The sequence below is a fragment of the Protopterus annectens genome, chromosome 4.part0 (genome assembly GCF_019279795.1).
Source record: "Protopterus annectens isolate FY-2018-M chromosome 4.part0, PAN1.0, whole genome shotgun sequence".
Lineage (NCBI taxonomy): Eukaryota > Metazoa > Chordata > Ceratodontiformes > Protopteridae > Protopterus > Protopterus annectens.
Genome location: NC_056733.1, coordinates 1,436,166,387 through 1,436,191,278, shown reverse-complemented (window position 1 = coordinate 1,436,191,278; position 24,892 = coordinate 1,436,166,387). Strand labels below are relative to the sequence as shown.

Below are 24,892 nucleotides of genomic sequence, written 5' to 3'. Positions count from 1 at the left end.
TTATTCCTCTAGTAAAATTCACACTCCAGGAATTACAGCTTATTTGCCTACTCAAACCCCTATCTTCTCCCATCCTATCATGAAACAGTTCCTGAAATGGGTTATTCACAACAGACCCCGGAGAAAATCCCTGTTCCCCTGTGGGATCTCAGTTTCATTCTGTTGAAGCTCCTCCCAACTTTCGAGCCAGCTGCCTCCACAGACATCAAATTTCTGATCTGGAAGATAGCATTTCCACTAGCCATTACTTCAGCTAGAAGAGTTTCTGAGCTTCTGACCCTTGTGTGTGTGGAACCTTTCATCACTTTCCACCCTTACAGAGTCCCTTTTAGGACCAACTCTTCCTTTATGCCTAAAGTGGTTATGGAGATCTCTTTAAACCAGACCATCCACTTGCCTACCTTCTTTCCTGACCCTCAAAACAAGGGGGAAAGAATTCTCCATACATTTGATGTCAACAGGCAATGGCATTACTACTTGGACAGAACAAAAAATGTCAGGAAGTCTGACCAGCTTTTTGTGGCCTTTGCCTGTATCTCTGAGGGGAGATTAATTTCTACACAAACAATCTCCAAATGAATCTACCACTGTGTCTTGTTTTGCTACAACCATCATGGAAAGAAGCCACAAGACTCTGTAAGGCCTCACTCCACTAGGGCTATGGCTGTATCACAGCCTTTCTTAAACGGGTGGCCACTAAGGACATTTTAGAAGTTGCTACTTGGTCCTCTGTGCATACCATCACCAAACATCATTACCTTCCAAACTTCGCCAAGCCCAGAGTAAACTTTGCAACTGCCATCTTGCAGGGCATCTTTTCCTCTCCATAGTCTTTCCATCCACCCTACTTTCAGCTTTGAGAGTCACCCCATCAGTTAGGACTGTAACAATGAAACATGAAGAACATAGTACAGTTGTGTACACTTACTGGGAGGAGGGGGCTGGCATAATGGTTAAGGTGTTCACCTTACAGACACAAGGTGCAGAGTTCGATTCTCACATGGGGTACTTGGCTAGGCTTAAAATGGCCCACAGGGGCAGTTAGCCTAGTGCTAATCTATGCACCTACTAATCTATGAACCTATAAACCATAAATGTAGATATCAGAGTGTCTTCACTGTTGCAGTATTCTTTTCCTCTCTCCTTCTACTCTTGTCCATGAGATTGGGGAGATTGGGGTGGGCATTCTCCTTTCTAGTTCAAGGTTGCTCCCCTCCTCCTCTATACATACTTTGGAGTTTCTGAGCTTAGGCCCTTGACCTTAGGGATATGTTAGTGGGCTCTGTTGGAGGTAAGAAAGTACTAAGGTTATGGCAGCAGCTGTCTCCCTTTATACATCGACATCTTGACTTCTCTCAGGGTATCTGCTGGCTTAAAGAGGAGGAGAAAATTATCTGGTTGTTGGGCTTACCAAGGGCTTCTACAGTAGGAAATCCCATCAGTTAGGACTGCAACAGTAAAGCACAAAGAACATTCACTGGGGTTCAGCATCAATACCCAAAAGTCTCACACCATCCCCACAAACAGGACTGTGTTTCAGGGAGCTTTGTTGGACTCCTCTCTTTTGAAAGCCTTCCTTCTTACAGACAAGGTTACCTTTTTAACTCTGTGCTTCCAAAAGCTCCTTCTCAGGAACTACCGCACTGCCAGACAGTTCCTCAGAGCTGGGCTACAAGGCGTCTTGCATCCTCATGATCCCCCTGGCCAGACTCCATATGAGGAAGCTACAATGGTACCTCATAAATGTGTGGTGCCAACATTCTCAAACCCTCAATTTCAGGGTGAAGCTTCTTCATTTTCTTGGGAAAGAGTTTGACTGGTTGGCTCGAGTCTGCTCCCTCAACATGGGCCTTCCCTTCAGGTTTATCCCTCAGGACCAAACTCTGATCACTGATGCCTCAGAAATAGCCTGGGGGGGGTCACTACAGCAACTTACAGGCTTTGGGCAGACGTAACTCCCAGTTCAAGAACAAACACATCAACCTAAAAGAAATGATGGCAGTCCAAAAAAGGTCTGATTGCCTTCAAAGACCAACAGAAACCAGGAGTACTGCTAGTAAAGACAAACAATACCATGGTTATGTGGTACATAAATAAGCTCATGGGGGAGGCTCACTCTTACCCTCTTTGTCACCTAGCCATGGACCTTTGCAAAACTGTAAACTCCCTAGGTCTGCACCTCATGGCTCAGTAGGAGAAAAAGATCAACTGGCGGATAATCTAAGCAGGAGATGGCAGACCTCATAAGTGGCAACTGCATCAGGAAGTTTTTTTCAGCATATCCACAGAGAATGGGGTTTGCCAGAGAGAGAACTTTTTGTCACCAAAGAAAATTCTCACTTGAAAAAAATTTGCTTAAGGATCAAAACAAGGTCAACCTGAAAGACAAATGCCTTTTCCTTTCATTGGACATGCCTATTCCTCTGTGCCTTCCCCCAATACCCTTGCTCCCCAGGGTACTTTTGAAGATAAGGGAAGAAAGGCCAAAGGTCATTCTAATAGTCCCAGAATGGCCAAGGCAGCACTGGTATTCTCTAATACTAACTCTAAGCAAGAAGGAACTAGGTTGTTGCCTCAACGAGTGGAGCTACTGACACAGAATAAGGACACCATCATATACCCCAACCTGAGCACTTTGAAAATGACCGGTTGGATAATGCCTTGACCAGCTTGGAGGGAGACATCCCTTGACAAACAGGTCCTGGACTTTCTAAAAGAAGCCAGGAGACCTAGCACAAGAAAATCTTATTCCACCAAATAGAAGATATTCACTACATGATTCAGACAAAAGGGACAGAACCCTCTTCAAGCTCAGATGCTTCCGGATCCTTTCATAATTATCAGGACTTTTTGACAAGGGACTTTCTTATTCCTCTAGTAAAATTCACACTCCAGGAATTACAGCTTATTTGCCTACTCAAACCCCTATCTTCTCCCATCCTATCATGAAACAGTTCCTGAAATGGGTTATTCACAACAGACCCCGGAGAAAAATCCCTGTTCCCCTGTGGGATCTCAGTTTCATTCTGTTGAAGCTCCTCCCAACTTTCGAGCCAGCTGCCTCCACAGACATCAAATTTCTGATCTGGAAGATAGCATTTCCACTAGCCATTACTTCAGCTAGAAGAGTTTCTGAGCTTCTGACCCTTGTGTGTGTGGAACCTTTCATCACTTTCCACCCTTACAGAGTCCCTTTTAGGACCAACTCTTCCTTTATGCCTAAAGTGGTTATGGAGATCTCTTTAAACCAGACCATCCACTTGCCTACCTTCTTTCCTGACCCTCAAAACAAGGGGGAAAGAATTCTCCATACATTTGATGTCAACAGGCAATGGCATTACTACTTGGACAGAACAAAAAATGTCAGGAAGTCTGACCAGCTTTTTGTGGCCTTTGCCTGTATCTCTGAGGGGAGATTAATTTCTACACAAACAATCTCCAAATGAATCTACCACTGTGTCTTGTTTTGCTACAACCATCATGGAAAGAAGCCACAAGACTCTGTAAGGCCTCACTCCACTAGGGCTATGGCTGTATCACAGCCTTTCTTAAACGGGTGGCCACTAAGGACATTTTAGAAGTTGCTACTTGGTCCTCTGTGCATACCATCACCAAACATCATTACCTTCCAAACTTCGCCAAGCCCAGAGTAAACTTTGCAACTGCCATCTTGCAGGGCATCTTTTCCTCTCCATAGTCTTTCCATCCACCCTACTTTCAGCTTTGAGAGTCACCCCATCAGTTAGGACTGTAACAATGAAACATGAAGAACATAGTACAGTTGTGTACACTTACTGGGAGGAGGGGCTGGCATAATGGTTAAGGTGTTCACCTTACAGACACAAGGTGCAGAGTTCGATTCTCACATGGGGTACTTGGCTAGGCTTAAAATGGCCCACAGGGGCAGTTAGCCTAGTGCTAATCTATGCACCTACTAATCTATGAACCTATAAACCATAAATGTAGATATCAGAGTGTCTTCACTGTTGCAGTATTCTTTTCCTCTCTCCTTCTACTCTTGTCCATGAGATTGGGGAGATTGGGGTGGGCATTCTCCTTTCTAGTTCAAGGTTGCTCCCCTCCTCCTCTATACATACTTTGGAGTTTCTGAGCTTAGGCCCTTGACCTTAGGGATATGTTAGTGGGCTCTGTTGGAGGTAAGAAAGTACTAAGGTTATGGCAGCAGCTGTCTCCCTTTATACATCGACATCTTGACTTCTCTCAGGGTATCTGCTGGCTTAAAGAGGAGGAGAAAATTATCTGGTTGTTGGGCTTACCAAGGGCTTCTACAGTAGGAAATCCCATCAGTTAGGACTGCAACAGTAAAGCACAAAGAACATAATTATTTATGTATTTATTTATACCATTTCTTAACTGGGGTACAGCACTGATTCCACTGGATTAATTTCAGTTGGGATAGTCCCCCTTGTTAAAAAACTCAGGTATGCTGGTCACCTGGTTTAGGTTAGTTTCTTTAGCCACACTAGACATACAAGCAAATAAGTTCTACATGCAACTCTGGGGTAAGGAAAACACAGGTGAGGCAGTTTAACTGAAAAGCAATGAATCCAAGAGATTCTCCTAGATGCGGTAAATGCTACTGTGAATGGTATGCATCTTAGTACAGGTACTTTAAATTCAATGAGGAAACAGGCTGAAAGGCAAGGAATGTAAGTTACACCAGCATGAAATGCAAATTCCAGAATGATAATCTCATACAGAAAATATCCTGAGGAGAGTACCTTTCAGAAAGACTTTGTACACTGAATTATATCAGAAAAAATGTTTAGCCCTGAGTAGTAACTGGAGATGGCAGCAATATAGACCTTAACAGAAGAGTAATTAGGTCCACCACGAAAAATCTCAGATGGATAGCCTAAAACTGAAGGAATGGGATAAAAGGGATCTAGGCCATTATATATTACCCAAAGTGACTTACAAATCCATTTGTCCTTCTACATGTTAAGGCATCTGGAAGAACTGAGGATTTGTATAACTTGACTGAACCAAGAAGGATCAGTAGCCATTAGTTGAACAGGAGAAGCCAAGATGTGAGCTTGAAAGAATGAATATTTAGGTTAGACTTTCTAGAGGTATGGGTCAAAAAGGTTCTGCTGGAATCCAGTCATAAAAGCTACTTCAGACTGTAAGGGAAAACCAGGGAAGCCATATCTGCTGATACCAATAGGGGGCTAGCAGCAGGATTTTGCCCTTTATTTGCTAGCCATATGGATGAACCTCATTATCAGAATAAATGTGGAGAAAGCATAAAGGAATCCAGGGGTTATTTGTGCTCTCATGAATTCCTAGGCCAACTTTCTGGAGGAAGAATCTAGAGAATAAGTTGATGCATTTGTCACTGGCTTGACATGTGAACAGGTCACATCCAGCCACTGAAAACATTGTCAGAACGAATGGCAGTCACTCTAAAGAAGAGAGTTCTGAAAGACAAATAGTGACAAGGACTTCCCACAGCTCTGGGACAAAGATGGGGTAGAGGGACTTCTGAGATGACCAGCCACTCTGGACTGTCTCCCCACTGGTGTGAGTTTCCTCACCCCAGGGAAGATACAGTCATGGTTACTGATGCCTTTGGAGGGGGTAAATGGATGGGGTTTTAGCAGGTCAGAGAAGTCAGAGTTGTCCACAACACAAGATGTTTGCAAGCCTTGGAAGTTTTGACAGGAAAATATATAGAATCTGTGCTTTCAGATGGCTATACCCAAAATGTCCAATGTAGGACTCTCATTGGAATGTGATATTGGGTATAGTCAGTATGGCAGAAGCCATATGTTCTAGCATGCTAAGGTAAAAATAGCCAAGTCAGAGTTCAGCTCTAGAATCTTGGATACTATAACCTGAAGGGATGTTGTCCTTTTCTGGAAAAGACTTGCATGGCAAAGGACCATGTCTTTCTGCCAGCCTATGTATAACAACTTCAAAGATGGAAACAAGTGGAACTTTGCAAGATTCATTGCTATTCCCAAAGAATGGAGCAGAGATTTGGCTCAACTTGGATGAGGTTTCTGCTTAAATTGATGCAGCAGCAGTAGCACAAATCTAGTCACTGATGAATTGTTCGACCTTCCTTGTATACATCTTCTGACAGCTTGCTGTTATGGGCATGAGTTTAGTGAACACTCTTTCAGCTTGGGACATTCCAAAAGGAAATGTATGGGAGTGGGTTTGACTGGCTTCTACTTGGAAAAATTATGCACTCCTTGAACTCCTTGCCTTTTGTGGGTAATTAGACATCCTGGAGATTCAATGAGTACATCAAATCTCTTACTGACAAGCACAACCTTGTTCATTCAACAGGTTTGTTTTGGGGCAAAAGTGTTTAGTTCACTGAAATCCAGAAGTGGTCTGAAGTCATTGTATTTCTGGGAAGCAAAAAGCATATGGATATAATACCCTAACCCTTTCTGATTAGTTGGGACCTCTTGGATGACTCTTTGCAGTAGAAGTCTGGTCATTTTCCTATCATATTTTTGGATGGGGTGGGACACTGTGCCATGAGATAGTAACAGGAGAATGAGGGATGTGAAGGAAATTGTATACCCTCTAATAAACCTCCTGTATTCACCTGTCCATGGTGCTAGAGATTGAAGTTGACAGATGTAGGGACAGATGGCACCCAACTGCCAAAAGAGGATGACAATCATGCAAAAATGTAGAAATTATACTGTTTATCCATGGGCGGACTACAACCTCCTTGGAAGTGCCAAAGACCTTTGCCTCTACACCTTAGACCATGATAAAAGCTACCGTGGTTGATGAGTTTGTCTCAGCAGCCTCCTGCTGAAACTGTGTTCCACCCCCTCAAAAAAAACACATGGGGTTTGCTTCCTTTTATATTTGAAAATGTTTGCAGTACAGGATGGGGTTTGACTCCCACAGGTATAAGGGTCTTGCCATGCTTTTCTGTGATTTCAGGTGCTCACAACCATCTTTTTCAAAGATATGTAGACCAGAAAAAGGGATATCAAGTAAGGTCACATTAATGACCTCAACAAAATCAAATTACTGGAGTCAATCAAGCAGACAAACAGTTATACTAGATCCCACTGCTACGGCAGCTCTCATTCCATTATTGAAGAGAAAAAAGATAGCAAAAGCTTATTCATATTACACACAAACAAGGCCTGGGGTAGAAGTTTTTCTTTCAGTGGTCCATACTGAAATCTGTCAAATGTATGTAACATTTTTTGTAAGATTCTCCCTATAAATTGTGTATTTCAGTGTCCACAAAGCCGCCATTGTCAATACAAAAATACTCTGACACTGACTCTCCTATAGGACTGCCTAACTTACAGATTGACAACTGGCCTTTGGGGACTGAAAGCCTTTTGAAGACCTGTTGCCAAGACACTCACTATTGAAACTCAAGAGACGAGCAAATCTTGAACATCACTCTTCTCCTTTAAACTCCATTTTGCAGGGGAGCAAGCCCCCAGCACCTCCCACCCCAGTGAAGTTATGTATACCAACTCCAAGATCATCATACCTTGTAGAAAAGGGAATATTCCAGGAAATGGCCATCTCGGACTTTGCATAAGTAAATCCATTCATTTCAGCCATTCAGTCTCCATGTTTTGGGACTCCAGTGGGTCCTAACATTTCAAATGGTTACCTTGCCAAGATCATGCTATCAGAATGGAAAGCTTCTGCTGACCCTTAGTTATTTTCTGGGAAGCTGAATGATGTAGTCAGCCTAATTCATTACACTGGCCATTGCAGTTAGAATTTTTCCAGTCAGTTCTGGTGATATCCATTAACATAAATACCAAATGGGGAAACCATCCAGGAAGATTGTTGAATGAATTTGCAGGTCTTCTGAAGTTTCCACAGAAAGGACGGTAATAGGTTAACTGGACCATCTCCTCACAGCAAAATTAAAATGTACTCCCTGAATTTGGGAACTTTAACAGGAGGCTGTGAAACTGGCATGTTTTTCATTGCCCATATGCTTCAGAGGAGAATTGGACAGAGTCAATGTGCTTAGTTTTACGTAAAGCTTTATGATGGATATTCAGGGAAAGGGGATCTCAGATGATGAAGAGACACATATTTGGAGGTGAAGTTGTATAGAACAGGCTTGTAAAATCTTCCAGTCCCTCAGTTCAGCTTAGGGGTTGACAGGTTAGAAGGATGTGAGTATGGGGTATTTACATCTGAAGAAAGCACAAATGTTCAATATCAAGGACATACCATAAGGTGATGAGGAATGCCATTGGATGTTATCAACTGAGTCTGATGTTGACAGCAATGATAATGGCACAGAAGTCATATCCTGCACTAATAATGTTGAACACCATAACATCGAGTAGTTCAACACCAACACTGAAGCTAAAAATGGTGCAGGCATCAGCATTAAAAGTCTCGTACCTGGCACTGATAATTAGACTATCACACTGGCAATACCAATGCTGACAGAACCATCTAGGATAATCCTGATTTTTTTTAAACACCTTTATTACACTACCACTTAAGATACAGGCATACATACATTAATAAATAAGAAAACACCTCATATTAACATTTTTTCCTGTTTACATACATTATTCATTATAAGCTTTCTTTCTTTATAACCACTGTCTTTCAATCCAACATTGCATAAATCACTCAGTTCCTGTCTTCTCTTAAACCTCATTCCCCCTCTTGAATGTTAATCTGCATGTACTGCTGGCACAAATTAAATTTATTTCTATATAACTTGCTCCTTACTCTTTCCAAACATCTATTTTATAATATTCAGTACTTAACGTACAGATGGTTTAGATTTTGATTTCCATTTTCCAGTGACTGTTGTTTTGGCAGCCAACAGAATTAAACTTTATAGGCAATGCATATCCTGTATCCCCACTCAAAAGAACCATTTCTTTAGTTACAGCCATTTGCTCCCCCAATATTTCTGACAGAGTACTCTGCAGGGAAGTTTTCAAAACCTTCCAACCCATTACACTCCTACAAAATGTTCCCAGTTACCACATTCTTCCCCATCACATCTCCAGCATTTGATATCTACCTGAAGAAAATTTTTTGAAGTCTGCTTGGGGTATAAAAATAACTATGCAAACACTTCCAGTCAAAAATCCTAAAGGATAGTCCTGATGTCGGAGGCATCAACAATGGAATATATGGTGTGATGATTCGATCTGACAATGCGAGCAGCACAACAAAAGAAGAGACTGACTAATGATATTGTGGGGCCAGCAACAAGACCACAGAAATGGGAGATGTGGTTTGAGGGGAGGGGGACTACTGAACAGAAGAGGCAGGTGGTGTGGCACCATTCCATTTGGCCTGAGTCCTCACAATGGTTTATGCCAGACTGTCATAATCAGTGGCAGAAAGGAAGGAGAAAAAAATATGCTTGCCCTTTCTCCAACATGCATGGGATAAATTTCCTTCTCTCAAGGATCTACTGATGGAAGGTTTAATATTTCAGAAAGGCAACCAGTAGGCTTTTTTTAAACACCTTTACTGAATTATTACTTGTGTCATAGGCAAACCTAAATTATTTATATAAAAGTAATGAACAGTTATATAAAAGTAATCAGACCATATTAACAAGTTCACATTTACAAACATTATAATTCCCATCTATTGTTATATCTTATTAACTATGCAACGTCACATAAATTATTCAATTTCTGCCTTCTCATGCACCTAATTCTTCCTCCAAGACATTTTACTCCATGTATTGTTCCCACGATTTCCATTTTTTTCTACATAATTTACTCCTAACCTTTTCTAAAGATCCCACTTCCTGTTCTTTTATCTTTGTTACAATATTCACAAGTTCAACTATAGATGGTTTAAATTTGATTTCCATTTTTTAGTAACTGCTTTTTTTGGCAGCCACCAGAATTAAACTTAACAAGGTCTTACAATGTCTAAGCAATTCAGATCCTGTATCCCAGCTCAAAAAATTACCTCCTTAGTTACAGTCATTTGCTCATCCAGTATTCCTGACAGAGTACTCTGTAGGAAATTTTCAGAGTCGTCCAACAAATTACACTCCCAAAATATGTTCCCAGTTATCTCTTTCTACACCTCCAACATCTGCCATTTACCTGAGGAAAATGTCTTTGAAGTCTGTTTGGGGTATAAAAGTATCTATGCAAACACTTCCAGGAAAAAAACCCAAGTCTTCTAAATTCTGGTGCATATTTGAGAGATAAACATATGTTCCTCCCATTGTTTCCTTGTGAATTGCATATCCCATCTCTCTTCCCAATCTTTTCTGACCTCATCTGATTGATTCCTATAGTTATTGTGCAATATTTTATACACCCTGCTAACTATCCCCTTTTTAACAGCAGCTTCTGTTCTACATTCAATTAAAAACCCGACCAGTGCACAACTTTCATTTAGGATTCCCCAGCCCCATTCTCTTTGCCTATACCGTGACATCAATCTCTGATAGGGAAGGCAATCACTAGCCTGCAATCTAAATGTTCTTGACCAGTTCTCATTGTTTTACCGTTCCTCCTCTAATTATTTGTTCACAATACCTTGGTTCCTTTGCCATCTTCCTCCAGTAATATTCAGCCCCACCTCTTCTAGTCTCTGTACCCCTAATTGCAGTTAACCCTATCAGCAGAATCTGCTTTCTCTGTTCCTGTGTTGGCTTAGTTCTTGTTATACTTTCTGCAGTTTTATGAATGTAATAGTCTGCGTGACTGTTGTTATTCTCCTTAAGGATATGCATCCAAATCCAATTATTTTCTTATTTCTTGAATTATCCCCTGCCTCATCATCAATATCACTTTCTACTTTGAATGGTTGTTATGTATTAAGAGCCTTAACTGTGTAGCTCTAAAATACCCCTTCAAATCAGGTAATCCTAACCCTCCTTGTTCTATTGGGAGGATCACCTTATCCCACATGACTCTTGACCTCTTCTCCTATCAAATAAAATTCTTCAACTTTTTATTAATTACTATCCACAACTTCTCCTCTGTTTGATAAAAATATGCAAGACTGGTGTATAAAACTAAGGGGACTAAAAACATTTTGACTGCTTGTATATTTCTATCCATATCCACAGGCAAGAGCTTCCACTTTCTCCGATTTTGTATTATTTTTTTTCAGTCACTTCCCACATATCCTTAGCTGCCATAACTGAGTCATTTTTAATCTATATACCTAAATACTTCATTTATTATATCCCATAAATATGGGTATTGCTGAACCAATTCATGTGTAGGTACAGGGTTTATTCTATCGCCTTTATTCTATCTTCATTATTTTTCTATCCTGTCCTTTTCTGGTTCCATCAGGTATAAAATAAGGGTCTATATTATATCATCGAACGCTTAAAAAAGCAAACGCTGATTGATCGACCTAATTTAAGCGAAAGCTTACAATCTTGAACTATCAGATCAGCGATTTTTTTCCCAGGGAAAAAAATCGCTGATCCAAAACACATACACACAACACAAGCACACCAAACAAACAGAAATCCACACACATACACCTAAAATCTGATACCTAACCCTACACTAAACTATAAACATACCACTAACTACCCACTTACCTTAACCCAAACCCTAACCCTAAGGTCTGTCACTATTGCACACTCACCTCACCCGCTCCCTAACCCTAACTCACTTAAATCCGCCCTAACCCTCATGTCCACTCAATCGCATACACACCTAACCCGAGCCCTAACTCACCTAAATCACCCTAACACTCACATCCACACAATCGCACACTTACCTGAATCCGACCGGTAACTTTCCACCATAACACTGAAAATACCGAAGCAACAGAAACGGACAACCGAATTCTTTCCCTTTGAAGAAATTCGAGTTTCTGCTGCTTCGATATTTTGCAGTTTCGCGAAAATAAGTTCAATCAATCAGCGTTCGCTTTTTTAAGCGTTCGAGGATATAATATAGACCCTAAAATAATACCATCTGCAAATAAAGCTAACGTTTCTTGAACACCATACCAATTATATCCTTGAATTTCTGAGCCCCTTATTTTCTTTGCCAATGTTTCTAAATATAATGCATATAACAAATAGGAAAGAAGACAACCCTGTCTGGTTCCTCTGTTTAGACAAAAATTATCAGAGAGGAACCCTCCCAGTTTGATTTTTGCCTCTGATCACTCATACATCTTTCTAATTAACCTTATTATTGTACCAGGAAATGCAAATGCTTTCATTGTTCTGCTCATAAAATCCCCGCTAACCCCCTTGAATGCTTTATCTGCAATAAGACCCACCAATAACAGCAGTACTTTTCTGCATTCTCCTTCCCTCTGAATCGTCATTGTTCTATTAATGCTGACAAATGTTTGCATCCCCTCCACAAAACCACACTGGTACATATCAATTTTTGCATAACATTTGCCATTCTATTAGCCATTACAGACATAAATACTTTATAATCATGGTTTAAAATTGAAATGGGCCTATGTGGAGCTGGATCAAATGTGTCTTTACCATCTTTAAGCATTACAGCCACCACAGCTTTTTTTCCTAGGACATTGGTTCATAGGTAGGTACTAGGCTATTAGCCCTAGGGCCTATATAAGCCTAGCCAAAAAGGTACCCTGGCTTTTGCCACCCAAGAAAATTATTTTCCTGTGCCCCTGTCGAGCAGAGCCACAGAAGTGATCCCTGGGGTGAATTTCCTATTTCCCATCCAATCATCAAGATTTTTCTTGAAGAGTGCCAATGAGGAGCTCTGTTTGACATAGATAGGTAGTCTGTTCCAGAGTATGGGAAGTCTCTGGGACAGGAATCTATCCCTCCAGCATGTTCTGTTTATTGTGATGACAAGGGTTTGGTCCCTAGAGCATGTAGCTCGGAGGGATTGGGATTTCTTTAAGTGGAGCATGTCCAACAGCTCTGAGTTTGAAATAGCTTTGTATGTTAGGCAGAGATCGCCTCTGAGTAGCGGTTTACGTAGGGCACCTGTTTGAGGCCAGTAATCCTCTTTGTGAGGTATTTCTGTGGTCTTTCCAGTTGTTGTAGATGTCTTGTGAGGTACATACCAAAAGGGGCGTTGTACTCTGTAATGAGTCTAATGAGTGATGAGTAGAGGGGAACAATGACCTCTATTTTTCTGGATGAGAAATCTTTTGTGATGAGGTGAGCCACATAGAAGGATTTCCTGACTACTGTGGCAATGTGATTATCAAAGGAGAGATTATTGTCCACCTGTGTCCCAAGGTCTTTTATCACACTTTTGGCATTAAGTAGACTACCACTTATGTGGTAGTTCATGGGTACAGAGTTTTTACCAAAGGGGATGACAATGCACTTTTTGGCATTGAGCTTCAGGCCATAGCTTTGACACCAGGCATCTGTCTCAGTGAGGCCCTTTTGTAGTATGTTCACATTGTTAGGAGTTTCAATTATGGCTCCTAGTTTGCAGTCAGCTGCAAACTTTGTTAGCCAAAGACTTTCTGTGTTAGCCTGTACTTCAGAGAAGTAGATACCAAACAGGAGAGGACCCAGGACTGAACCCTGTGGTACTCCACTTGTCACTGGTCTGAAGTCAGATTTGGAGTCTGCTACTTTCACAGTGTGGCTTCTGTCCATGAGCCAGTTGGCAACTCATCTTATGACATAGAGATTTATACCTATTTTAGTGAGCTTATCTATAATTCCACAGTGGGGGATGGTGTCAAAAGCCTTGGCGAGATCTAGATAACCTGTGTGAACCACCTTACCCTCATCTATGGCTTTGGTGACTGCTTCAAAGAAGTCAATCAGGTTTAGGAGACATGATCTGCCTTTTACAAGCCTGAACTGGGTAGGGTCCAGAGTTTGGAGATTACCAATGTCTTTGTTTATGAGTTCCAAGATGATACGTTTCATGGCCTTGCAGACCAGGCTCATCAGGCTAATGGGATGGTAGTTCCTGGGGTCCTTCATGGCTCCCCCTTTGTGGAGTGGGATAACCATCGCAGTGCGCCATTCAGTGGGCACAAAGCCTGAGGTGAGGCTATGACTGAATGTGGTACTTAGGTAGGGTGCCAGTTCATTCTGTAGTTCATGTAGAACGCAGCCTGGGATATTGTCAAGTCCCATGGATGCTGTGTTCTTGGCTTTGGAAAGTGTGTTTTTTACCTGTGCAGCCATGATTACAGGGACTTTGCATTCTCCAGTATAGAGATGGGCCCTCTAGGGAGTGAGAAGGGGGTAAAGTTAGCACTGAACCTATCTGCCAAGATGTTGGCAGTATCAGTTGGTTCTGTATATTTAGTGCCATTGTGCTGCAACTCAGAGCAGATCTGAATGTTGCCATTGAGATTCTTGACATAGCTATAGAATGCTTTGTGGTTGTCTTTAGAGTCAGTGGCAATTTTGCTTTCGTAACTAGCTTTGGAGGATTTTATGAGGGATCTCAGCTTCTTACTGAGGTTGACCTGGGAGTTCCTCCAGTCATGGGATTTTACTCTTTTTTGCAACAGTTTCTTTCTTCTGTTGTAGAGTTTGTTTATGGCAGAGGACCACCAGATTGGCTTCCTTTTTTTGGAGGATAGCATCTTGGTTCTATTAGGGATAGCATGATCCATGCACTCGTGTCATTGCTTATAAAGTGCATTTGTGTAAGATTCAGCAGTCGTACCTCTATTGTCCGTCTGCATGAGTGTCATGATGTTTGCCACTTCTGTCTTAAGAAGTGTGAAGTTGGCTTTGGAGAAGTTTTTTATGGTGGTTTCCCTGATTGGGGGTGGGGGTGGGATGTGGATGTCTAGGGTGATTAGCTTGTGGTCAGACCTGACCAACGGGGAATTGACCTCTGGTGTGGAACACCGATTGCTCATGCTGGTAATGACCAGGTTTAGGATACTGCTGCCCCTGGTGGGGGTGTGAATAAGTTGATCCAAGGTGTTGGAATTTATGAATTCCAGAAAACATTGAGCAAAAGAGTTGGTACATGAGTAGTTTTCACAGTTAATGGTGGGGTAGTTGAAATTGCCCATTATTAGGGTGCTGGGTTGTACCTTAATACTTTCCAGTGTATCAAGAAATGAGGAGTGGGAATCCTGGGGCATGGTGGGGGGTCTGTAGCAAGCTACAATTTGGATTGCAGTCTTGCCTAGAATTAGTTGCACTTGGATAATCTCGGATTCATTATGCTGTGCAACTAGCCTGGAGGTGTGGATATCCTTAATGAATATGGACACGACTACACCTTTAGTGCTTCGTTCCAGGTTAGGTGGCCCAAAGGTGTGGTATGAATTATAGCCTGGTAACGCAGGGGTGCTCTCTGGAGCTTTGAACCAGGTCTCTGTCACTGCACAGATGTCAATGTTCTCCATTTTAAGGAGTGTCTTGTGTGAGTACATTTTGAGGTTTAGACTTCTAGCATTGAGTAGCATTACCCTCAGACTTTGCTTGCTTGTACCTGTTATGGTGGTGAATTTGTCATTTGAACCTTGCCTAAAAAAGGCACTATAGGGGTGGCAAGAGCCTTAGCCACTATCCGGAATCCCAAGGGCGACAGGTGCAGGCCATCTCTGGCAAAGCATCGTGGTCTGTCGATCACATCGTCCCAGGCAGACAAATACTGGATCCCCTTAGAATGCCACCAGAAGCTTAGCCAATTGTTGAAGTAAATCATTTTGTCCTTGTACTGTGGTATCATTCTGGGTGATGGCAGGATGCTACTCAGGGCTAGGGTCATACCTGCCTGGGCTACAAGATTGGAGAGCTCCTTCATGTTTCTTTTCATGTAGTCCAGGGAGGTACATCTCAGGTCATTCACACCAACATGGACAATGACAGTGTCATATTTGTACTTGTTGTGGAGTGACCTGAGTGTGTGCGTTATGTGGCGGATCCTGGCACCCGACAGGCAGCTGACAGTAACAATCTCCTTGTTTAGTCTGGTGAGTGGAACATCAGTTTGCCTGACTACAGAGTCAACTATGACTAGAGTGTTGGGTATGTTATGCCTTATGGGCTGTGGTTGAGTGGCACACTGAGTTTGTGGGCTATGTGTCAGTTGTATTGTGTTGGGGGGGGTGGAGTTTGCTTGTGTTTCTGCTTTGGGGGTCCCTGATGCTTGGGCAGGTTTTTATTGAGAGCTTCTGTGAATGTAGGTGTGTGTTTTGTGTTTCTATGTATGTGCTTTGGTAGTGTAGGTTTTGAGGGACTATGTGATGAGTGTGGTGTGGTGCAAGTGTTTACCTTCTCCTCTCGACTGTCTAGTCCAGTCTTGGGTGAAGAGAGCTTTGCTTCCAGTTTGGCTATATAAGTGCATCTCTCACAGGTTGTAGTGTTGGGTGGTAGGAGGAGAGGGTTGTCTGTGTACATGAGGCAATTGCTGTATTGCCCCAAGATGTCCAGATTCATCAGGTAGACAGGAGAAATAACCTGCAGCTAACCCTTACACATGCCTAGATAGGTGCTTATTTATTAAGTACTAAAAACTGCTTTCCTCTAGACAAGTAAGGAAAGTTGAGTGCTGTAGTAATTTACAACTTATTTAGTGCTTACAATGAGTTCTGAACAAGTGCTGAATTCAAATAAACAGATTTGAGTGCTGAAACTAGAAAACTGTCTAGTTCTAGGAAACAAAATTAAGCTAGAAGGCTTCCCTCCAACACAGAAAGGCCTGGGGGCTCAGAAGCCTACAAAACAGTCTAGACCACTTACAGGAAAGGCAGGAAACAAGCTTAATTTTGTTTTTCTTTCCCAGATGCTCTCTTTGTACACAGTAGGAGTGCCTGAAATCAGAATATGATCTCACTGCACTCAGATGAGTGAGCAAATGCAATGGGCCCAGAAGGAGTATCCAAACACAAATTTACAAGAGGGGTGGGCAATTTCAAAGCCACCAACATTAACAAAGCCTCCCCTCCTTTTAAAATACTGTTAAACAAAATCTTCTAGATCTTTATCACTTTCTTCCCTCTTATGTTCCAAACTTCCACTGGAATATTATCTAAGCCCAGAGGTTTCCCTGCAGATTAGTGATATATCACAATTTTTAACGCATCTCCTCCTATCTTAACTGTGGGTTGCTGAGTCTCATTTACCTCTAACTTTGGCATATTTAAGTCTTCCATAAATATTTCCATTTGTGCTTTTTCTTGATTCCCACATTTCTCTGCTTTATACAAATTTTCATAAATTTCCGAAATATCTCTAGTACCGCTACAGGATCTCTGGTTATTTTTCTTGTTACAGAATTCCCAAGTCTGGCAACAACTCATTCTTTCTGTTACCTAAGTTCTGCTAAAAGTTATGTGCTCTAGAGTTATCAAAAACATTTGTTTAATAGCAGGCTTTCTAAACTCATGCGTATTATCCAGGTGTTCCCTTAGTTTCTCTGTAGCATTCTGCAATTGTACCTCTTTTTGTTCTGTGAGATTCCACTTATTTTGTAATACTTTAACCTTTGTCAGCCCCTCTAAATAATTCTTATTACTTCTTAACCAGATCTTTTTTTTTCCATTTATTTCTACCCTATTTTTAAACACCAGTTTCATTTTATCCTTACTCACTAGCTAGCACTTCTGGAGTACTTTCCATCTTCCCTAATAAAGCCTGTATAATTCCTCTCCTTTTAACAGGTAGGTGGGGAAGCTGAAGTGTCTCATATTTACTTCACTACCTTGCATTTTTATCCAAGTAATTATTGGTGCATGATCTGAAATAGTTACTGGATGTGTATCAAAGTTCTCAATTAAATGCACGTTACTGTGAAATACAACTTCTGTCAAGTCAAGACCAGTTACTGTACCTTGGGGAATAAAGTAAATTCTCTCTGAGTTCCTGTTACTGAATTTACATTGTTTTTTATACCAAATGTTTTCATTAATTTCTTCAGAGATCTACCCACATTTGTTACATTTTCTCTTCTATGCCCCCAGATACATCTTTATTGTTGCAAATCAAATTTCATTTTCCACCTATAAGTATTATTTCTTCCAGAACTTTTTTAAGCTCCAACATGGCAGTCTCAGGTGAAATAAATACATGGCAGCACCTCATCCCTTGCCAGTAACCCTTTACTACTACAAATCTGCTATTATTACCTTTTTTCCTTCTTCTATCAATACTGATGCTCCTCTAGCAATTAATGTATGTGCTTCTCCTTCCATTTGTATCTGATATTCTGCAAAATATCCATCCTGAAATCCTTTCTTTATCAAATTCACATGCTCAGTTCTTTCCAAATGTGCGTCCTGTAGCATTGCTACTTGTACGCTGCTTTTATTAATACAATTAAGTATTCTTTCCAATGTGTCTATACATGTAAAACCATTCACATTCCAAGATTTATTTATTTATTTATTTATTTCCAGTTTGATGACCGGGGAAGTTCACTGGGCCCACGGAGCCCATTTTCAGTGAAGGCCCGGGGAGAAAAGCTCCACAACACAAAATAGTTAAATATACAGAAATGTATAGTAAAAACAGTTTCAAATAAAAATACATATCGAAGTGAAAGAAAAAATAATTTGCAAGCTTTACACAGAACAAAATATCATGTGGATTTCAAATACACATACATTTCAAAGTTAAAGAGAAAATGATTTACAATATTTACATAGAGCAAAATATTGTGTGGATTAACAGCTGTTAAGAATGAACCATGCTTATAAGAAGCCTAGATGCACAAGAGGTAAGAGAGCTAGGTTGGGAGAATGCAATTACATTTCCATTTAGAAGAGAGGTAGGAGTGAAGCTGAATTTTAAAGTTATCATGTTATCAAAGATAATATGGAAAGTGCAGCCATTATGGTAAGAAGTCATTATTCCCACTATTATAAATGGCATATTTTTTAAATGTCTATTTCCAGCTTTTGTGCTACATGCACACATTAATGTTTGGTAGGTTAATCCTTTATACATCAGATTTTACAAAACTTTCTGTTTTAATAAAAAACATCAAACAAAAAAACAAACACCCCTGAACACCCTCGTAACCTTTTAACTTAATACACACACATAACTAGGTATAACTTAATTTCAAATAATGAAGTTTAACCCTCCTAATAGGAACATTTGTCCAAATAGACAACTGTTAACATAGGCCCTAATTAAGCAGAAATTGGGGTTTTCCTTGTATATTATTTCTTTTGCTTCTGCTTACACTAATTTATGCCTGTTCTTTTTTATCTTTATCCCCCCCCAGATGTGAAACCTACTTGCATATTTTCAGAAATCATTAACTTTTAGCCTTGAAGAAAATAGTGTTCTGTCTTTCATTGCCATAATAGCAGCTTGCCTCCATGAAAATGTATGAGAAAAAAGAAAAATGCAGTCCCCTGTTGCAGCCTGACAGACAAGCTGAAACACTTATTGATAAAAGAATGTGTGAAGTTCCCATGTTTACTTGTTTCCACTTAAAATTTACTAGATTAAGCAAAGCGTTTACTCCAGAAATTCACCTATACAAAAGTAAAAGAAAATATATCAGCTCTACATATATTATGATCTGTGTACTTTTACCCCCAGCCCCCACCTCAATAACCCAAGATCACAGCCTATTAACTTAAACATACTTTTGAGTAGTTTTTCTTCTCTCTCTTTTTTGTACTGTAATACCTACATTTCTTAATACCAAAAAGAGAGCGAGAAGAGGAAAAAAAAAGGTATCTGTTTGTATCTGTACTTCAGCCTTTTCTTATTTGAGTTGACATTCTCTTTCAGTGTTTCGTTTATTTTAATCAGCTCTGAGCACATTTGGCTTATTTTTTTCCTCTAGATTACTGGAAGTCAAGTCTTGCACCAAAGCTAGAGCTTGAACTGTTTTAATAACTTTATCTAAAAATATTTTACTGTAAAATATGCAATTTATATTGTGAAAAGTTTCATAGAAAAGAAAGTACTTTACATACAATTCCCTGTTTCCTTCTTCTTTCCATCCTCTTAGAGTCCATCCAAATGACAACTAATGACATGAAGTAATGCAAATGTTTTACAGTTCCTCTCAAGTTTAATAAAGTCAACAAAAGACCAATCTTCCCACTTATTTTTATATAACTGCATTTCACAAACGTGATTGATGCTTTGCAGTCTCACATTTATTCACCAGTTTCCATGTTGCTGGCCTTCATCCTGTTTATCTCCATCTCCCAACTCCATATTTAGGTTCAGTTCCGTGGTGCTCCCAAATCTTCTGGTCAACTATTGGGCTTTGCTTGGTCTATCATGCACTTTCCTTTGAACATTGGAAAAGGTTTCGCTGGCAAAGTCGCTCTGTGTATTTACATGACAGAGCAAAATCCCAAAAAGGGAAGGCATCTCTGAACAGTATTAGCAAGAAACTTCGATCCCTCATAAAATCATCAAAGGCCAGTTTCGAAAGAAAAATTGCCCTAGACACTAAAGATAATCACAAGGCCTTCTTTAGTTATGTCAGGAACATGGGCGGAAACTCCCAGATATGCTCTGAATTGTTGCATAACGGTACAAAATATACCGAACCTACAGACATAGCCAACATCCTGGCAGACAGATTGAGTGCAAACTTCTCCCCCTCCTTCCCCCCCAAAGGAGCAAATGCCTATGCCAACTGAATGTAACCTCCCTGACATCACAGAAGCACAGGTGAAAGCTGCCCTCTCCAAAGCAAAAAACACAGCATCTATGGGACCGGACGGTGTCCCAGGCTGTGTCCTACATGAGCTCCAAGAAGAACTGAACCCTCACATTAAGTCACTGTTCAAACTTAGCCTTACTACAGGATATGTACCCAAAGAATGGCGTACAGCTACACTGGTTCCACTCCACAAAGGTGGTGCCACAACGGACCCCGGAAACTATCGCCCCATAAACCTGACTAGTCTGGTCTGTAAAGCTATGGAGCGTATTATCATGGAACTCATAAACAAAGACATCGGGAGCCTCCAGACACTGGACCCTACCCAATTCAGCTTTGTTAAGGGCAGATCTTGCCTCTTAAGCCTAGTTGATTTCTTTGAAACAGTTACCAAAGCCATCGATGAGGGCAAGGTAGTCCACACAGCCTACCTGGACCTCGCAAAAGTCTTCGACACAATACCCCACTCGGGCATCATAAATAAGCTTAACAGCTTAAATATCAACCCCTATATCACAAGATGGGTTGCAAACTGGCTCAGAGATAGAACCCACATGGTCAGAATCGCAGGTGCCATGTCCGAATCCAAACCAGTTACAAGTGGTGTCCCACAGGGCTCAGTTCTGGGACCTCTCTTGTTCGGTATATACTTCTCTGAGGTTCAGGCTAACACGGGAGGATTATGGCTGACAAAGTTCGCAGATGACTGCAAACTGGGGGCCATAATCGAATCTCCAGCTGACACAAGCATCCTCCAAAAGGGTCTCACAGAGACAGATGCTTGGTGCCAGAGCCACGGCCTCAAGCTAAATGCTAAAAAGTGCATAGTCATCCCCTTTGGGAAAAACAAGGTGCCCACAAATTACCACATAAGTACGGAAGAAATAATTAGAGATTTGGGGACCAACGTAGATAGTAATCTCTCCTTTGATAATCACGTTGCCAAATTGGTTAGAAAGACCTTCTATATAGCCCACCTTATCACGAAAGGGTTCACATCTAGATCAAGAGAGGTTATTGTGCCCCTCTACTCGTCACTCATCAGGCCCATAATTGAATACAATGTCCCTTTTGGGATGTACCTTACCCGACACCTGCAGCAACTGGAGAGACCCCAAAAGTACCTCACCAAGAGGATCATGGGCTACAAACAGATGTCCTATGCAGCTCGACTAAAGAAACTCCAGCTCTACTCAGTTGCTTACTGCCTACTCAGAGGCGATCTATGCCTGACGTACAAAGCCATGTCAAACCCAGAATTAATGGACATGCTCCACCTCAAAAAATCCAAGTCCCTTAGAGCTACACGCTCCAGGGACCTAAACCTCAGCACAAAAATAAATAGGACATGCTGGAGGGACAGATTAATTTCCCAGAGGCTCCCCTCACTCTGGAATAGAATCCCAATTCATGTTAGACATAGCCCCTCGCTGACCCTCTTTAAGCGAAATTTGGACGAGTGGATGGGAAATCGCAAATTCACCCCTAGGATCTCTCCTGTGTCCCTGCTAGGCAGAGGCACAGTAAACTAATCTTAAAAGGGTACCTTCTGTGACCTACTTTACAGAGGCACAGTAGGCTGATCTAATAGGGAGGTGGAAGCCAAATACACTCTGGCTAGGCTTATAAATGCCCTATGGCAGATAGCCTAGTATCTACCTATGAACCTATGAACCTATTATCAGAAGAATGGGAAGCAGAGTTCCCCTCTGTTTTATTGCTCACTTTTTGTTAGATAAACTTTGCACTTCCTCTTTAGCCTGCTCTGCATCAAAAATGACTTTGAAAAATATTCTGAAGAAAGTTGGATACATAGCTTGAATCTTTCACCTGCTTCTCAGCATTCAGTGACTACTGGAATAAATTGGCTTATCTTCTGCCTGTACAGTGAATAATGATTTTCCACAAAATCTCAATTGTTTCCAATTTTTAATACTATACCCTTTTGCCACAGTTTTGTCAGGATCAACTCTTTCTGCTGGTAGGTTTGCATCTTTACAAATAAAGGTCTTGGCTGCTTTTTTCATGGCTAGGTTTGCAGCCATAGCTCTCAACCTTCCATCTCCAAAATGAGGAACACTCACCTTCATAATGTGGAACAAATGGGCAAAATGTGGAACACATACTAATTGCTTACTAACAACTTCAACTAGGAAGGTCATAGGATGGTTAACATATGCTTGTTTTACTTATAAAGAATATCCTTTAATGAAGTAATATGATTAATTTCTATGTATCATGGATTTCACTTAAAAAAATTCCTGACACTGAATGTGTGACAGACTCTTTCAATGTGGAACTTTGAGGAACATAAACTTTTTAAGACCCCAAATGAGGTACGTTCCTCGTAATGAGGTACACTTGAGAGGTATGTTTGCAGCATACACATGGTGTGCCTTTTCATTTAACAGTTCCTGCTGTGGAATACCAGTCCAGGTGATTGCTTGTGCCTTCCTAAAATTAATACAATCTGTTCCTTCTAGTTTCTCTGGTAGCGCAGAAACTCTCAGAGTTTCCCTATGTGCTCTATCCTTTAATTCTAAATTTTTTTAAAACATCTCTTCTTGAGCAGTCTTATACTCAACCAACCTTTTCTTAATTTTGACCTCAGATTTTTGCAGTTTTATCAGCTCATTTGAATATCTATTTAAAGCTTCTTACATTTTCTAGTCCTTTGTTGTTTGAGTTGATATACTCCTTCCGTGTTCTATTTATTTTAATCATCTCTGAGCACATTTGACTTATTTTTTTCCTGTAGATTACTGGAAGCTATGTCTTGCACCAAAGCTGGAGCTTAAACTGCTTTTTGTTGAACAACTGTAGGATTCTTCTCAGGCAGTGTTTTCTGTTCACTTTTTCCAGTTGATTTTCTTTCTGGCTTAGTTTCTTCTTTTCAGGCATCCAGGCAGTGTAGTTACTATCCAGTAACTGAATTTTACTCAAGTTTACAATATCACTGGCTGTTGTATCTCAGTTTCTATTTCCACACTCGGAGAGCTGAAGTTAAGCTTTGATCATTGTGCACCCATCCTGGAATTCCCTGGGCAACCAGCAGTCTCTATTTTATATTTGTTACAGGGAGAAATATAGCCTGACATTCTGGATTGCCCAGACAAGATACTGAATCTGCAAGTTTCCTTTGAATATTAATATGCGTGGAAGGCACAGAAGCTCTCGGTTCTGCAAAGACAGTTTTCCTTGGATGTTTGGGCGAAGAGGGAGAAGAACAGCCAGATGGCTCGTCTGACCTAGATTGAATAGACAGTGACTTTTCGTTAAATATATTTTAAAGAGTTCCTTTCTCCTCATTAAAATGAGTGATTAAAGTCCCACTGGGCTATGTAAGCTTTGCCCAAACACATTCAAGCCAGATGCAAATCTATGTCAGTGCTAAGACTACAGATGGCCCACAGCAATGATCTATGAAATTTACTTTTTTATAACCACAACTGGTGGTGAGGGAGGGGTCAGAAATGAGCACGGAATATTGGTCTTGGATGACGACCAGATAAAACTTTGTGATACAGAAGATGTACACAATTAGAACACAGTTATTTTGGAAGTAGGATGTAGGAGACAGTTTATATGTGGAAACAGAGTAATTACTTCATTGATGTTAAACAGTTATCAATATAACCTGTCAGGGAGGAACACTGCATGGGCTTGAGAGCATCAAGCTGAAATATATCTCTATGGCTTCAAGCACCCAGGTGTAAACAGTCAGAGCATGGCTACTTTTGGATGGAAGCTGAAGAAGTAGGCTATGTATGAAAGAAAAGGACCGTTACTTTATCACTATTAAAGGACTAGTGATATGGCATGTGAGGGAGGGAGGGTACATATGTGTCAAAGCAGTACATTGAAATACATTACTGTGGCTATTATTTGTTGAATGTTTTGTGTACATGTATATGTGTAAGTGCATGTGTATAAGTGCATATGCTTGCGTAGTTGTATAAGCCTATGTGTGTATACATATGTTCTTTTCTGTCTGTGGATGTAAACACACTACTCAACTACATTGACTCTGCTAAAAAAACATATCTAATATATGAACAGGTGAACAGTAAATGGACAGCGTATGGGACTCTGACTGGAATGGGGAAAGAAATGTGCCTTTCAAATTCAAGTGTATACGTATAATGCAAACTCATTCGTCATGGTAAACTTTAAAACTACAATGTCTTACACTATAAAATTCTGTGTGATGAATTTTATAGCTGCATTACAGTAGAATTCTAGTTGACTTAGTAGTTTAACCTGATATGGTACAATTTGTTAAAAAATTTTGATAGTTCTGACAACCATGTTGAAAATGCTACAAAACACAAGTTTAATAAAGTCTATTGCAGATGATACTT

General features: G+C 40.7%; 1 protein-coding gene across 2 annotated transcripts in view; it reads right to left on the bottom strand.

Annotated features, from left to right (window-relative positions):
* The window catches only part of LOC122799896 (E3 ubiquitin-protein ligase RNF14-like), a 692,373-nt gene that overhangs the window by 381,208 nt on the left and 286,273 nt on the right, over window positions 1–24,892 (bottom strand). The window lies entirely within an intron of this gene.